This window comes from Euprymna scolopes, unplaced genomic scaffold (genome assembly GCF_053919585.1).
Source record: "Euprymna scolopes isolate OS-2025 unplaced genomic scaffold, ASM5391958v1 sca1, whole genome shotgun sequence".
In the NCBI taxonomy this organism is placed as follows: domain Eukaryota; kingdom Metazoa; phylum Mollusca; class Cephalopoda; order Sepiida; family Sepiolidae; genus Euprymna; species Euprymna scolopes.
Genome location: NW_027633102.1, coordinates 1,902,163 through 1,912,162, shown reverse-complemented (window position 1 = coordinate 1,912,162; position 10,000 = coordinate 1,902,163). Strand labels below are relative to the sequence as shown.

The window sequence follows — 10,000 nt, the reverse complement described above, 5'->3', positions numbered from 1 at the left end:
GGCGCCCGGCAATTCCCCTTTTTGGATGATGCGCCGGTCCCCTCTCGGGGAGGAGGGAAAAACAACCGCACGTCAGCCACGAGCCTTCCCTCTCCTATCTCTCTCGGGAAGAGAGAAAAAAGGAAAAGTTGCGGGCACCGCAGCAGCGACGGCGGAAGGCCGAAAACGCCGCGCCGGCGGGATCGGGCACGGCTCGGAGGCGGGTGAGGCGAGGAGAAGACGACGGCACGAGACCGACGACACCCCCCGACGACCCCCGGACGACTTTGCCACGACACCTCTCCCGATCGACGCCCTCCTACACGCTCTCTCGCTTTCGCTTCGCCTTCGGGGTTAGTCAGAGGTGGCCCCTACGACTCGCGAACGGCCAGGACTCCTCGGTCCGTGTTTCAAGACGGGTCGGGTGGGTTGCCGATGCACGTCGCTGACCCGGGGTGGCGGGCGGCTCGAGTAAAAAAGCGTCGCCGAGCGACCTCTCCGGAAACGGAAACGGGCGCGGGCGGGGTTGCCCCCGACAAGAACCCGAAACGTCGGCGAGGTGCGTGACGGCGAGGCCGCGCCAGTCCTATCCCGCCTCTCATCGCGCACGCGCCCGAGACGGTGGGGCGCCTAAGGAGCGACACACAGAGTGCGTCGCCCGCACGCGACTTCCGGCGGGATCAAAACGGACCGGCTCGCCACGTGTAACGGATCGTGTCAGATTTCCTCCGTTCCCGGCAGAAAGGGGCAGTTACGTTCGCGGGCCCGACGGCCGGTGGCCCCCGACTTCACAAGGTGGGAAGACGGGGGTTTTCAGGGTGATGAAACGCCTGCCGCCTACGGAAAAAAACCCGCGTGTTCGACCTGCACGCCGGGAACGGGTCGCGACGACGGACCGGAGGGGAAGTGCGTCCGGTGCCGGCCGCGCGGAGGTCGCGCCGAAGCGCCCGCGCCATGATTACGCCGAGCGATGATGAAGGGGACGGGTGCAGCGGAGTCGCGCGCGGAGGGAGCAGGAGGAAAGAAGAAGCGGCGGCGACGGATGCGGCGGGTTAGGGCCCGGCGGCAGCAGCGATCGAGAGGACGAGTCCCCTCCGTCGCAGCCAACCGACGCAGCCACCTACCGACGCCACGGTCGTCACCACGTTTCCCTTCCCGCTATCCACGCGGCCCGTCTCCTTCGTCGGCGACGCGGGCACAAAAGCTGGAACCGCGGGGAACGAGTCCCCCGCGGACACGACGAACGACGACCTGTGCCGCGACGGCCTCTCTTTCAAGAACACACATCGAGTTTGGGCTCGAGCCTAGGCAGCACCGGACTGAGTCCCCCCGCGATCGCGGTGAGCGGTCCCACCCGTTTACCCCTGGGCGGTTTCACGTTCTCTTGAACTCTCTCTCCAAAGTTCTTTTCAACTTTCCCTCACGGTACTTGTCGACTATCGGACTCGTCCCGGTATTTAGCCTTGGATGGAGCTTACCACCCGATTTGGGCTGCGTTCCCAAGCAACCCGACTCTCGGATCGAAGGCCGTCGCTCGCCGTCCGCACCGAATGGGCCTGGCACCCGCCGCGGGCGGCCCCGATCGAGGGAACTCCGAACTATGCGAGACGAAAACGAACGGCTGCCTTCGACCCATGCGCCACACGTCCCGAAGCCTTTTACTTGCGACGGGATTCGGCGTTGGGCTTCTCCCGGTTCACTCGCCGTTACTAAGGGAATCCCGGTTGGTTTCTTTTCCTCCGCTTAGCGATATGCTTAAGTTCAGCGGGTCGTCTCGTCCGAGCCGAGGGCGGCGGTTTTTAGTAGAGTGTGGTGTTTGGAGGAGAGGAATCTCGATCGGTACCCTCCGTGTGACGACGGCTGGCCGATATAGCGCCCGTCCGACCGAAAATGAAGAAGCCAACAATTAAAAAAAAGCCTGGGTCCTCCCCATCCGACGTTGCCTACGACGCGGCCACCTTTTTACGGTGCGACGGCCGTGCTCGTCGCGCTGCTCGAGGCGTCGCTGAGAGACACCTTCATGAGGCAGAGAGCGAGACGAGCAGGCGGCGCTTACGTCGGCAGTCGGTTAGGTCGGTGCTTTTTTTTTGTTTTGTTCTCCCTTCGGCTGCTTTCGGACAGACTCCTCCTGCTCCTCCTCCACAGTGTTTCTTCACGCGGTCGAAAAGGGAAAAGACTCCGCGGTCTGCCAGCGGGAGACGAAGGAGGAGGCCGGAGAGGGTTTTAAAAAAAAAAAAGACATTGAAAGGAGTCAATTCTTTTTTTATTTTTCTTCCCCCTCGTCACTCGCTCCTGCGACGTCCCGGTTACCACCGTGCCGAGGACCGGGCGGGCACGGGGACGGCAAGATGTCGTTTCGTTAACGGAGAAAGACATGTAACGTTCCGCCTCTCGACCGGACGTGGCCCCGAGACAAGGGATCTCGGGGCCGCAATGTGCGTTCGAGGTGTCGATGTTCACTGAGTCCTGCAATTCGCATCAGTTCTCGCGGCTGGCCGCGCTCTTCATCGACGGACGAGCCGAGTGATCCCCCGTCCAGGGTTCAGCACTTGGGTTTTTTTATATTAGTTTTTGTTTATATAGATTTAGTAGTGTGCGAGGAGGTCTGTGCGAGGAGGCGTGACGGCATTGCAATGTCGCGAGTAGTTTGTTTTTAGCTAGCGGCGGTGGCACAGCGGCTGCAAAAAAACAAAAAACGATAAAGCGGCGACAAGGCAAAGAAGAAGCGGCCATCACTTGCGGTGGGCGAAAAAACAAACAGGTGGTAAGACGCGGAAGCAAGCAAGAAGAGCTGGGGCTTTAAAAACCTCCGCGTCACCACAAATCTATCTCTCGCTCCGCCTTTTATAGGTTTGTTTGCGCGCATTCGAGGCGTTGACGCCGACAGACAGAGGAGGTAGGCCGGAAAACAACAAACCAGTCTCGAACGGGAAAACGGTAATGATCCTTCCGCAGGTTCACCTACGGAAACCTTGTTACGACTTTTACTTCCTCTAAACGATCGGGTTCGGTCGTCTTCTCCAGGCATCGAACGCCGAGGCGTAGATGCACGAGTGTCGTGACGGACACGTCGCGCACTGCCCGGCGGCGTCGTCGGCCAGATCCGAGGACCTCACCGGACCGTTCGATCGGTAGTAGCGACGGGCGGTGTGTACAAAGGGCAGGGACGTGATCGACGCGGGCTGTTGACCCGCGCCTACCGGGAATTCCTCGTTCACGGGGTTGGTTACAGGCCCCGATCCCTATCACGGGAGGTGGTTCAGAGGTTTCCCAACCCTCTCGGGCCGGGGCGAAGTCCCCGCTGATACCTCCAGTGTAGCGCGCGTGCGGCCCCGGACATCTAAGGGCATCACAGACCTGTTATCGCTCCGCCTCGTGTGGCTTTCTGCCACCCGTCCCTCTAAGAAGTGCGTGAGAAAACCGACCCGGACCCGAGCGCCACGGAGGACGCCGAGCCCGCCGTAAAAATCACTGACATCGGCGCACTAGTTAGCAGGCCGGAGTCTCGTTCGTTATCGGAATCAACCAGACGGATCGCTCCACCAACTAAGAACGGCCATGCACCACCACCCACCGAATCGAGAAAGAGCTATCGATCTGTCAATCCTACCGGTGTCCGGACCGGGTGAGTTTTCCCGTGTTGAGTCAAATTAAGCCGCAGGCTCCACTCCTGGTGGTGCCCTTCCGTCAATTCCTTTAAGTTTCAGCTTTGCAACCATACTCCCCCCGGAACCGAACTCTGGTTTCCCGCAGGCTACCCGCCGGGTCATGGAAGCGAACGCCGGCGGATCGCCGGTCGGCATCGTTTACGGTCGGAACTACGACGGTATCTGATCGTCTTCGAACCTCCGACTTTCGCTCTTGATCGAGGAAAACGTGCTTGCCACACGCCATCGCTGCAGTTCGTCTTGCGACGATCCAAGAATTTCACCTCTAACGTCGCAATACGAGTGGCCCCGACCGCTCCCTTCGATCATTGCCTCGCCGTAGACGGAGACCGACAGACGTAGACGAGGCCCTCTTCCATCATTCCATGCTTATCGTATGCAAGCTTGAACAGCCCGCTCTGAGCACTCTAATTTTTTCAAAGTGAACGTACCGGCCGCCGCGGACACTCGGTTAAGAGCACCCTTGGAGGAGAAACCGCCGACCGCAACACGCGCGCAGACAAGACACGAAGCAGGGACTCGGAGCGGACCGGGGGGTTCAAAAAAAAAGAGGAACGCGCGGAAAGGGAGAGGGAGAGAAGCGCGGGGGTCAGAGTGCGGGGATGCGAATGAACGCACCCAAACACACACACGTAGCACCCCCCCGTTAGACTACTCCCGGAACCGAACCGACGACCACTTGTTTTTTTTTTCCCGGATCCCGATCACGACCTCCTCGTCCACCTCGCCGGCAGGACCGCGTGGCGGGTATGCTAGCGGTTGACACCGGCGGAAAGGGCCGGGAATGCGAACGGACGACCAAAGTCAACGACGGACGATGGCGCCGCCGCCCCGGGGCCGCTTGCGCGACCACGAACCCGAGTTCGGACTACGAGCTTTTTAACCGCAACAACTTTAATATACGCTACCGGAGCTGGAATTACCGCGGCTGCTGGCACCAGACTTGCCCTCCGGTTGGTCCTCGTTAACGGATTTGAAGTGTACTCATTCCGATCGCGGGGCCTCGACAGAGTCCCGCGTCGTTATTTTTCGTCACTACCTCCCCGTGCCGGGAGTGGGTAATTTGCGCGCCTGCTGCCTTCCTTGGATGTGGTAGCCGTTTCGCATGCTCCCTCTCCGGAATCGAACCCCGATTCCCCGTTACCCGTAGTAACCACGGTAGGCACTTAACCGACCGTCGACAGTTGATAGGGCGGACCCTCGAGAGACCCGTCGCCGGGCGTGAAAGCTCGTGCGATCGACCAGTGAGTTATCCAGAGTCACCAAAGCGGAGCGCGCCGCCCTATGAGCCCCGCCACCGAACGGACCCGCGAGCGGGAACGCCGACGACGGGAGGACGGAATGACGCGCATCGGTCTCAGTCTAATATGTAGCGCCGCGACCCGGAACGGCCGACGCGGGTGCCAGCGCGCGAGGCGTGGCGACGACGGCGCGCCGACCGATCGCGGCCTGTGTCACATGTATTAGCTCTAGAATTGCCACAGTTATCCATCGCCTCCGAGGAGGAATACGGTCCCGAGGATTAGGTCCGGTTCCTGAGCCATTCGCGGTTTCGCCCGTTCTAATGCGTGGCGTGAACTTACACTTGCATGGCTTAAGCTTTGAGACAAGCATATGACTACTGGCAGGATCAACCAGGTATCGTTGGAATTTGGGACTTTGTTTCGACAGAACGACAGACCGACCGACCGACCGACCGACATAAGACAGACAACTACAACGACGGGCACGTGTTTATTTATTTTTCGAGGGGGTTCGCCGTCAGAAGAAGCGCGCTGCCCGCGCTGATGGCCTCTTTTTTGTTTCTCCCCTGACTTGGACCGAGACCGAGACTCAAAGAACGAAAGCGACCAACGTCGACAACAACAACGACAACGGCACCCTTGACAGCGATACATACGACAAACGACAAGCAGCACGACGGCAGTGCACACGGACATCGAGGGTCAAGGTGCAGACTGAACTCGCCGAGGTCGTCGTCATCGTGGTCGCCATCGATTCCGTCTCGTCGTCGTCGTCGTCAACGTCCACGTCACAGCCGGCCGAGAAGAGAGAACAGACGACAGCGTCGACAACAACAACATCGACAACGGCACCCTTGACAGCGATACATACGACAAACGACAAACAGCACGACGGCAGTGCACACGGACATCGGAGGTCAAGGTGCAGACTGGAATCGTCGAGGTCGTCGTCATCGTGGTCGCCATCGATGCCGTCTCGTCGTCGTCGTCGTCGTCTTCGTCGTCGTCGTCGTCATCAACGTACCAACCGACCGAGACGAGAGAGCAAGCAACAACGTCGACAACAACAACGACAACGGCACCCTTGACAGCGATACATACGACAAACGACAAACAGCACGACGGCAGTGCACACGGACATCGGAGGTCAAGGTGCAGACTGAACTCGTCGAGGTCGTCGTCATCGTGGTCGCCATCGATGCCGTCTCGTCGTCGTCGTCGTCTCCGTCGTCGTCGTCGTCGTCGCCAACGTCAACGTCAACATCACAGCCGTCATCGGGGAGGAGCTGGACCAGGGCAGCGGCGGCGTAAATTTTCCCGTCACCTTCGTCGTCGCCTTCGTCGACCGACCGACCGACCGGCGTCGTGTTCGTGCTCGGAAAACCGAGGAGAGACAACGTGCACATGGCGCGTTCTCGCAAGCGGCTCCTCGGTCCGATTTTTTTGGGCGGCTTTTTCGAGCTTTTTTTTTTTTTTCTCACCCTTTCGTCCGTGCGACGGCGAACGTTAGGGGAAAAAAAAAAAAAAAAAAAAAAACGACAACAACGCGGCGGACCGGGCGAACAACATCGTCGACACACACGACATTGACGACCGGTCCCCCTTTTCACAATCGCATCGAGATAAAAACGAACGAGTCCGATTCGAGCACCGAGTCGCGAGCGGGAGGACTGTCGGTGCAAGTATCGATCACTGACGTGAGCGCTTCGCCGGACAGAGGATGGCTCATCCGGCAGCCGTGCAAATCGACGGTATGGGAAGAACGAACAAGAAGAGCAACGACTTGATCGGCGGCTTGGGAACTGCGGACGGTGAAAACGGGTTAATCGACTGCGACCACGACTGCTCGATCGATCTTCTTTGGCGCTAACAAAGGTGGAGGTGGCGCAAGAAGGGACTAGCGCTATCACCGTCCACGTATCAGAAGATGCGGCGGCAGACGTCGACGCTTATGCGTTGTCGGACGAGAAGTCGCTGCAGCACGTGTACCGCGAGCGGGACGTCCAAGGTTTTGCCAGACGGAAAGAAATCGGGTGTCAGCGAACGTTCACACGGCTGTGAGATCGGACGCTGACAGGAGTAGGAGGCGGCAGGCAGGCGGCGGTTACGGCGGCGGCGCCTGCTGCTGCTCATCCTCCTGTTTGCTGCGGCGACTTCCAGGACGGGAGAGCATCGAACAACGTACGTATGGTTACAAGGGGATCAGGATCTACATAGTGCATCCCCCGCGGCTATTTTTGTTTGTTTGTTCGCTCGTTCGTTAATTCGTTCGTTCGTTCGTTCGTTCGTTACAATGTACGTTTTTCCGTTCGACGGCGGCAGAGAGCGGCGGCGTTTCTCCCTAATCCGGAGGATTTATCGGTCGCACAGCGATGGGTCGTTCGGCCGATCATCGAAAGATTCGCAGGTAGTGGTTGAATGGCAGAACGGCAGCAACAACAGCGGCGGCTGAGAGCGGCGAACGCTGAGGCGGAAGCAGAAGCTGCAGCAAACGTATCGGCTAAACATGGTGGACATAGATATGGCTGACGACGCGGGTACCACGACGACTATGGAACCAGGAAAAGGAGCCGTTAGTTGTTCCAACATATCGTTCGACACGTCGAGCAGCCCTAGGTCCACGGAGAAGCACACACACGTACCACGTATTATAACCTAACGACGATGAGCGGGCGCACGGTTGGCAGGAACGAAGGCGGCGGATCAAAACAAGTTGGAGCGCGGCGACAGCGATAACGGTGACAGCCCTAGGCGGCGGAGATGCCACTTTCTGACGCCTTTGCGACAAGCCCGTAGAGACGTTCCGGACCACCACGAGGCAAAGAGTCGCTGCTCCGACGAACCGACACACCAAAGTGTGCTTCCTACCGAACATGTTTTATAAAACTTTCAAACTGGAAAACCCCAGAAATGGTGTTGGTATTCGTCCAGACCCACCTCCGACACCTGAAAATGGTGGTCAAAAAAAACGTCGATTATACGAAGCGACATTTCTGGTCGGCGATTTTCCAGTTTTACGCCTACTGCCACATGGGGATGTCGGTAGGCGTCGCAAAGTGCCTTCTCGACGCCTAGGCACACCAGGACTTTGTCATTTTTTTCCCCCTCGACATTCCTGGTCCGGTCTATTCCGATTTTACACCTACCGCCATGTGGGGGTGGCAGTAGGCGTCGAAAAGTGCCTTCTCGACCGCTAGCGACACCACTACTTTATCGAGCTCTGGAGGCCCGCACACCGACCCGGGGGCCGCGGAGTCCACCCCGGGGGCCTCCTGGCGTCGCCGCCGCTCACTTGGACGCCTTCCGCAACCTGTGGTCCCGCTCGGGGCCGCCGGGAGCCTCGCCGACCTGACCGGTGTCGGTAGGCGTCTGGAAGCGCCCGGCCGACCTGGACGAGGTCCCCCTGGCCCCCGGGGGACACCCCTTAGTTGGATGGGGGTGCTGTCCCGGGCACACATGCAACCCGCGGCCGCCTACCGACAGCCCCCTTCGCTCGATCGCTACTCCTTTCCAACATATGTCGGAGAAGCCGGGCGGTTGTGAAACCCCAGAAATGGTGTTGGTATTCGTCCAGACCCACCTCCGACACCTGAAAATGGTGGTCAAAAAAAACGTCGATTATACGAAGCGACATTTCTGGTCGGCGATTTTCCAGTTTTGCGCCTACCGCCATGTGGGGGTGGCAGTAGGCGTCGAAAAGTGCCTTCTCGACCGCTAGCGACACCACTACTTTATCGAGCTCTGGAGGCCCGCACACCGACCCGGGGGCCGCGGAGTCGACCCCGGGGGCCTCCTGGCGTCGCCGCCGCTCACTTGGACGCCTTCCGCAACCTGTGGTCCCGCTCGGGGCCGCCGGGAGCCTCGCCGACCTGACCGGTGTCGGTAGGCGTCTGGAAGCGCCCGGCCGACCTGGACGAGGTCCCCCTGGCCCCCGGGGGACACCCCTTAGTTGGATGGGGGTGCTGTCCCGGGCACACATGCAACCCGCGGCCGCCTACCGACAGCCCCCTTCGCTCGATCGCTACTCCTTTCCAACATATGTCGGAGAAGCCGGGCGGTTGTGAAACCCCAGAAATGGTGTTGGTATTCGTCCAGACCCACCTCCGACACCTGAAAATGGTGGTCAAAAAAAACGTCGATTATACGAAGCGACATTTCTGGTCGGCGATTTTCCAGTTTTGCGCCTACCGCCATGTGGGGGTGGCAGTAGGCGTCGAAAAGTGCCTTCTCGACCGCTAGCGACACCACTACTTTATCGAGCTCTGGAGGCCCGCACACCGACCCGGGGGCCGCGGAGTCGACCCCGGGGGCCTCCTGGCGTCGCCGCCGCTCACTTGGACGCCTTCCGCAACCTGTGGTCCCGCTCGGGGCCGCCGGGAGCCTCGCCGACCTGACCGGTGTCGGTAGGCGTCTGGAAGCGCCCGGCCGACCTGGACGAGGTCCCCCTGGCCCCCGGGGGACACCCCTTAGTTGGATGGGGGTGCTGTCCCGGGCACACATGCAACCCGCGGCCGCCTACCGACAGCCCCCTTCGCTCGATCGCTACTCCTTTCCAACATATGTCGGAGAAGCCGGGCGGTTGTGAAACCCCAGAAATGGTGTTGGTATTCGTCCAGACCCACCTCCGACACCTGAAAATGGTGGTCAAAAAAAACGTCGATTATACGAAGCGACATTTCTGGTCGGCGATTTTCCAGTTTTGCGCCTACCGCCATGTGGGGGTGGCAGTAGGCGTCGAAAAGTGCCTTCTCGACCGCTAGCGACACCACTACTTTATCGAGCTCTGGAGGCCCGCACACCGACCCGGGGGCCGCGGAGTCCACCCCGGGGGCCTCCTGGCGTCGCCGCCGCTCACTTGGACGCCTTCCGCAACCTGTGGTCCCGCTCGGGGCCGCCGGGAGCCTCGCCGACCTGACCGGTGTCGGTAGGCGTCTGGAAGCGCCCGGCCGACCTGGACGAGGTCCCCCTGGCCCCCGGGGGACACCCCTTAGTTGGATGGGGGTGCTGTCCCGGGCACACATGCAACCCGCGGCCGCCTACCGACAGCCCCCTTCGCTCGATCGCTACTCCTTTCCAACATATGTCGGAGAAGCCGGGCGGTTGTGAAAC

At 60.1% G+C, this 10,000-nt stretch overlaps 2 non-coding genes and 1 pseudogene across 2 annotated transcripts in view; all 3 read right to left on the bottom strand.

Annotated features, from left to right (window-relative positions):
• LOC145273621 (large subunit ribosomal RNA) overlaps nt 1–1,771 on the bottom strand; it is a 5,728-nt gene extending 3,957 nt beyond the window's left edge. The window contains exon 1 of the ribosomal RNA XR_013866442.1: nt 1–1,771. This exon is cut by the window's left edge and continues 3,957 nt beyond it. This is a non-coding gene — a ribosomal RNA (large subunit ribosomal RNA).
• Nucleotides 1,772–2,364: 593 nt separating this feature from the next.
• On the bottom strand, nt 2,365–2,522 carry LOC145273352 (5.8S ribosomal RNA). Its single transcript, XR_013866345.1, has one exon. It is a non-coding gene; the product is annotated as a 5.8S ribosomal RNA (ribosomal RNA).
• Nucleotides 2,523–2,917: 395 nt separating this feature from the next.
• On the bottom strand, nt 2,918–5,288 carry LOC145273467 (small subunit ribosomal RNA; annotated as a pseudogene).
• Nucleotides 5,289–10,000: the final 4,712 nt, after the last annotated feature.